This window comes from Pleurodeles waltl, chromosome 5 (assembly GCF_031143425.1).
Source record: "Pleurodeles waltl isolate 20211129_DDA chromosome 5, aPleWal1.hap1.20221129, whole genome shotgun sequence".
In the NCBI taxonomy this organism is placed as follows: domain Eukaryota; kingdom Metazoa; phylum Chordata; class Amphibia; order Caudata; family Salamandridae; genus Pleurodeles; species Pleurodeles waltl.
In genome coordinates this window covers 68,047,409-68,052,696 of record NC_090444.1, presented here as the reverse complement: position 1 = coordinate 68,052,696, position 5,288 = coordinate 68,047,409, and positions in this window count along the sequence as shown.

The following is a 5,288-nucleotide window of genomic DNA, read 5'->3' as shown; positions in this document are numbered from 1 at the left end:
ATGTGAGTAGATTTTTAGTTTAGAGGTGCAGGAAGCTATTTATAGACAGACCTCACATTTGAAACTATAAAACACATTAAGGCCCATATTTATACTTTTTGACGCAAAACTGCGCTAACGCAGTTTTGCGTCAAAAAAATTAGCGCCGGCTAACGCCATTCTGAAGCGCCATGCGGGCGCCGTATTTATTGAATGACTTTAGCCGGCGTTAGCCGCCGGCGCCGCCTGGTGTGCGTTAAAAAAAACAACGTACACCAGGCAGCGCCGGCGTAGGGGAAAATGGAGCTTGGGCGTCAAGAAATGGGGCAAGTCAGGTTGAGGCAATTTTTTCGCCTCAACCCGATTTGCGCCATTTTTTTTCACTCCCAACCCCCATAGAAATGACTCCTGTCTTAGCAAAGACAGGAGTCATGCCCCCTTGCCCAATGGCCATGCCCAGGGGACTTCTGTCCCCTGGGCATGGTCATTGGGCATAGTGGCATGTAGGGGGGCACAAATCAGGCCCCCCTATGCAACAAAAAAAAAAAAAAAAATCACTTACCTGAACTTACCTTAATGTCCCTGGGATGGGTCCCTCCAGCCTTGGGTGTCCTCCTGGGGTGGGCAAGGGTGACAGGGGGTGTCCCTGGGGGCATGGGAGGGCACCTCTGGGCTCCTTCAGAGCCCACAGGTCCCTTAACGCCTGCCTTTTGCAGGCGCTAAAAAACGGCGCAAAAGCGGCCGTACGTCATTTTTTTTGACCCGCCCACTCCCGGGTGTGAATTTTGCCCGGGAGTATAAATCCGACGCACATGCCTCGGAGTTGATTTTTTAGACGTGAACGCCTACCTTGCATCTCATTAACGCAAAGTAGGTGTCCACGCTAAAAAATGACGCAAACTCCATGGACTTTGGCGCTAGACGCGTCTAACGCCAAAGTATAAATATGGAGTTAGTTTTGCGTCTAAATTGCGTCAAAAAAAACGACGCAATTCCGGCACAAACGGAGTATAAATATGCCCCTAAGTTTGGAGCACGAATACAGTGTGTGGAAAGTTTGTGCACTCACCAGGATATTCCGCAATCCTTGCAAAAGCGACAGTGCTGCTAAGCATGGCATGGAAAATTCATTTCACATCGGTAAACTGGTGGTGCCTATTGAACGAAGTGCGGGGAATTGTGCAACTGGTCCACTTAGCAGATCTATGTGTTTTGTGGAAGTTAAAAGGTTGTGTCTAGAAATGATGGATTATTTATTTGTCAACATATACCATTGGTTTCTGTGCATGTCTTCATCACAATAGGTTGTTATATGAGTTAGATGCACCTGTTATAGTGAAAGAGGTATATGGTGGAAATCCCTTTAAACAAAAAGAGAGATCTTACCAACAATGCAACCTGTAAGATCTTTGAAGACATTGCACAGGCCACACTGCAAAGAGGACGAGAATTCAAACGCATCAGTGAAAGACTTAAGAGTGATGAAAATAAAATATGTGCATGGAAACAGAACAGGACGATACAACTCAACAGCAGAAGAGACCTGACACCGTGGAGCCGGAACCTTCATAACACGAATGGCAGACACCCAGACCACAGAGAAGACATGATCCTGGAGGGAGAAACCACAGGACTGATGCTTCCACTAAAGACAGACTTTTCGATGATATGTGCCAAAAGGCGAATGCTATCGCTAGCTAAACTACCTTTACTGAAGCCAGATTGTGTGCGATGTACTATTTTTGGAATTAAGGTAGCAAGATGTGCAGCAAGAATCTTTGCATATATTTTTGTTTTCATGTTAATAAGAGATATGGGTCTAAAGCTTTTAGGATCTGAGTGGTCTTTCCCTTCTTTGGGGATGACTATGATTGTAGCTCCAGATGTGGACCCTGTGACTGTGGAAGTGAAGTGGGTCAGTGTTCCCTAATGTATCAAGAATAACCTCAGTAAAGGTTTTGTAAAATTCTACCTGTAGGCCGTCGGGCCTGGGGCTTTCCCAGATTTGATGGATTTAACAGTGTGAGTAATTTCTTCTCTGGAGGTTGTGTTGTTTAGCTTTTGTCGATTTGCATGAGGGGTTTGCTTGATTGGTAAGGAATTCAGGAACTCTAAAATAATCAGTCATTAGAGTGTTAACTGAGGGAGTGTAGAGTGATATAAAAGCTTTGAAAAACTCAAAGTATTTTGTCAGTAATGGTTTGGAGTTTGTTCTGGTCATCTTTGATTGACAGGATAGTACTTTTATTGTGTTTATATTTTAAATAGGCTGCCAGGGATTTACCAGCCTTGTTGAGGTAGAGAAGTTTTTTGCCTTTTTGTGCTGGAGCTCAAAGGTGTGCCTATTTGCTAATGGTAGTACTGAACTCATATTTAAGACATTTAGGTTTATCAGGATATTTGGATCATTAGTTTCCCTAAAGAGGAGTTCAGTGACTTTTATATCTTTTGTTAGCTGGTCAGGAGTTGATTTGATAAGTTTATTTCTGTGTGACATACAACTAATAACGTGACCTCTCATTTAACACTTAAGGGAGTCCTATAGAGTTACTGGTGAGGATACTGAATTTTGGTTTATATTAATGAAATGGGAAAGTTCTTCTTGGAGTTCTTTGATAGACTCCGCGTCTTCCAGGACTCCTAAGTTCATGCGACAGATTTTAGATTTAGGAGACATAGTGAGAATCTGGGGGCACATTGTTATAGCTGCATGGTCTGAGACAGTAATCGGTTAGATGGAGGTAGAGGCAGCATATTGTAAGAGCGTGGCGTCAACTAAAAGCTAATCTGTTCTGGAAAAAGAGTTATGAGATGGTGAAAAGAAGGTAAAGTCGCTGCCCTTGGGATTTTGATGTCTCCAGACACCGTGGGTCTCACCAATTGTGGTCGCAAAGAAACCCAAGCAGCCCAACGCCGTCTGCATCTGCGTAGACATGCATCTACCTTACCAGGCTATCAAGAGAGAGAGGCACCTCAACCCAACAATCAATTACATAATAGGGGAACTGTCAGGCTCTAAGTGGTTCTCAAAAATGGACCTCCTGTCAGGTTACCATCAGATGGTACTGTAGTGTAGCCATTTTTAAGACAGCTTCATGTGCGTTAGCTTAACATATTAGGCCTCTGTGCACTTTGTCCTAGATACATTTTATTCAGCCTCGCACTGTTATTTTACAATAACCAGTTTTACGGTCTTGTTTTAATTTCCTCCTATCACACTGTTTAGCTTAGTTCAGCACTGTGTTCTCAAATAATGCATTCTTGCTCACTCTGTGCTTCAGTCAAGGCTACAGTCTGGTACATTGCCGGTAAACGTGGTAGAAGTTTAGTCTCTAATGTTCGTAGAAAATATACATCCTTACGTAGGGACATTTTCTTAGAACATCTGCGTGTTAGTTATAAAAACACTTTCTAGTCCTAGTACACGTCAGAGGGAGATTCCGACCAGGAACCTACAACTACATGCTGACTGCCCCGTTGCAGATGCAGATGCCGATTACAGGCCTTTGCTCAGTTATGAGGGTTGATGTCCTCCCGGGGGAACCTGAAAGGCAGGCTTAGAGCTTCGCATGCTGTGCTCAGAATATAACTTAGAGAGAACCTAATCTAGTTGCACTATGATAGCCTTATTCTTGTGCTTCACTCTCATTGTTACTATTTTAATCCTACTATGTTGTGTAGTTCTGGTTATTGCAGCTCAGGCTTTGCTATCTAAAATGCAGTTGTTTTATTAAACCAATCTTTAAAACTTAAACTGCCTTTGTCATTTATATATGAGACCGCACTGTGTATGAGAGAACCGGTTGTGACCCGAGTGACCACGTCTTCCCTGGGAAGTACTAAGATGTCATACGCTCAGCTGCCCAATTGTCTCTTCCCTTTGGGAGAAATGAGGCACTGCTAGTTAGCCGGAGCAAAACCCGGATTTAGAGTGACAGGGGTCCTTCACCGTGGGTCAGACTTAGTCCCCCACACTGTGAACGATCTTGCCGCTCAAAATCCAGTAGTCTCATTAGGATAATGAGAGCCTACGCGACAGTACTTCACCCCAACTCCAGACCAATCACGACCTTCTCCACCCATGTAGGCCTGTGGAGATACACATGTTTGAACTATGGTATATCGAGTGCTGTCGAAATCTTTCAACATACCATCAAAGTGGTACTCGCAGGACTAACAGGTGTATTGAATGTAAGCGATGACATTCTTGTGCACATCCCCATGCTCGAAAGCACCTAGACTGCCTACGCGCAGTGTTCCTTCGGCTGCAAGGCCATGGCCTTACGCTGCATTGCGAGAAGTGCAAATTCCTGAAAGACAGCATCAGCTTCTTTGGTTATCGTTTCTCTCAACACAGGATCAGCCCAGACCCAGCCAAAGTGAGGGACATCCAAGAGGCGCCGGCTCCCACCTCAGTGCCCGGAGTCCGTAGTTTCCTGGGCATGGTCACATATTGTGGCCATTTCATATCGAATCTATCAGACCTTACAGGACCTTTAAGAGACCTCACCAAAGTCGACCATCCCTGGGTGGGGGGCGAAGCCCAAAAGACAGCCTTTAGGAATACCAAGAAGGCCCTGTCAGCTGACACAACCCTGGCCTTTTTCGACCTTCGACGAGAATCCCAACTGTCTGTCGACGCCAGCCCTACAGGACTTGGGGCTATATTAGCTCAAATGCAAGACTGCGGAACATGGGCTCCCATCGCTTTTGCGAGTAGAACTTTGACGCCGACAGAGCAGCGGTACTCCCAGATTGAGCGTGAGGCTATAACCATCCACTGGGGGTGCCGGCATTTTCATTTGTACGTGTATGGCAAAGCGTTCACAGTGGTGACAGACCACAAGCCACTATTGCCACTTTTCAAAGGCTTGTCATCAAAACCGCCCCTGCGGATTGAAAAGTGGATCCTGCAACTGCAGGAGTTTGACTTTCAAGTGGAGTACAAACCTGATGCCAAAAACCCATCAGACTTTTTATTGCGCCACGCGCACCCAGCCACTCCTCAAGAGGATGAGGAAGCCTTTGAGACCGAAGAATATGTGCGGCTCATAGTCAACAGGGCCCGACCGTTGCCCATCCCTCTCCACGAAGTAGTGGAAGCAACGAAGCAAGATGACTGCCTGCTGATGGCTATCGAGGCTGTGCGGTCTTGTGACTGGCGGCAACTGCAACATCCTGCCAGTTTTCGTACCACAGAAGCCAGGACAATGCTCCAGGTGTTGTTCCGCATAAGGCATTTGATGTCAGTGAGCGAGGACGGCTGCCTGTTGCGTGGACCCCGGCTAGTGCTCCCTGCATGTCTAGGG